We start from the raw sequence: 1,139 nt of genomic DNA, 5'->3' as shown, positions 1-1,139 counted from the left end.
GTTTTATGCTCTGCTCTTGCCATCTTTAAATTATTTGTCAGTGGATCTTTCCACTTGTGTCTTCTGAGTGAATTCCAGTGAGGCACCAAGCCGGGAGCTTGGAGATTCAAGATAGCCCCCTTCTTGCCTCTCTGCCTCCCTAAGACAGGGCCTCAGCCTCCAGCTGCCCCTGGCCCTGCCCCGCTGCCCCAGCCCCCTTCCATTTCAGACCTTTTCATGCTCTCCCTGAAACTAAATATGCACATCCTCAACTGAAAGGAAAAAAGGTTTATCAGAGCTCACAACTGGATCCACAGTTCACCAACTACAAGACAGAGTGGTGTGGCAAAGGGGAATGGCAGGGGAAAGCCACCCACGTCGTGGTGACCAGGAAGAAGAGAAGGAAGAGAGGAGAAAAAGAGACAGGCACCCTTCTGGATCATTCCTCCTGTGACTGCCTTCCAACCAGACGCCCCTCCTAACAACAAGCCAGATACAGAGCCCCCAGTGCTTCACTTTCCAAAGGTCCTGAGTGTGGGTGCTTGAATCTCTTGGGGAGATAGCTAGATGTGAATTATAGCCCAAGAACACAAAAAATAGCTATGTGTGCCCTTTTTTTTTAAAAAAACTTTGGTACAGGGGCTCAATATGCAGCTTGGACTCATAGTGATTCTCCTGTTTTCAGCCTCCCCAGCACTGGGATTATGGGCATACGTTACCATGCCTGGTCTCAGTGGCCAGCTCAGTGTGTCTGGGGCTCAGGCCAGCATGGCATGTGGTGCTGGGGATCAAACCCCGGTCCCAGCACTTGTATATGTACTCTTTCTGTAGAAAATACTTTGGCAGTGCTCGCTTCGGCAGCGCATATATTAAATTGGAATGATACAGAGAAGATTAGCAGGGCCCCTGCACAAGGATGACACCCAAATTCGTGAGGCATTCCATATTTTTAGATGGCTTCTACTTCAATCTGGTAAAAGCCATTTATGAAAACCCAACGGATAACATAATTCTAAATGGGGAAAAACTGAAATCTTTTACTCTTAGATCTGGTACAAGACAAGGATGTCCTCTACCACCACTCCTATTCAATATAGTTCTGGAAACATTAGCTACAGCCATTAGACAAGAGAAAGAAATAAAAAGAATAAGAATAGGTA

General features: G+C 46.8%; 1 non-coding gene across 1 annotated transcript; it reads left to right on the top strand.

Moving 5' to 3' along the window:
- Positions 1-824: 824 nt before the first annotated feature.
- Positions 825-930, top strand: LOC111817710. Its single transcript, XR_002821846.1, has one exon. It is a non-coding gene; the product is annotated as a U6 spliceosomal RNA (small nuclear RNA).
- Positions 931-1,139: the final 209 nt, after the last annotated feature.

The sequence above is a fragment of the Octodon degus genome, unplaced genomic scaffold, assembly GCF_000260255.1.
Source record: "Octodon degus isolate 3935 unplaced genomic scaffold, OctDeg1.0 scaffold00067, whole genome shotgun sequence".
Lineage (NCBI taxonomy): Eukaryota > Metazoa > Chordata > Mammalia > Rodentia > Octodontidae > Octodon > Octodon degus.
The sequence above is the reverse complement of the archived record's forward strand: the minus strand, read 5'-3'. Positions and strand labels throughout refer to the sequence as shown.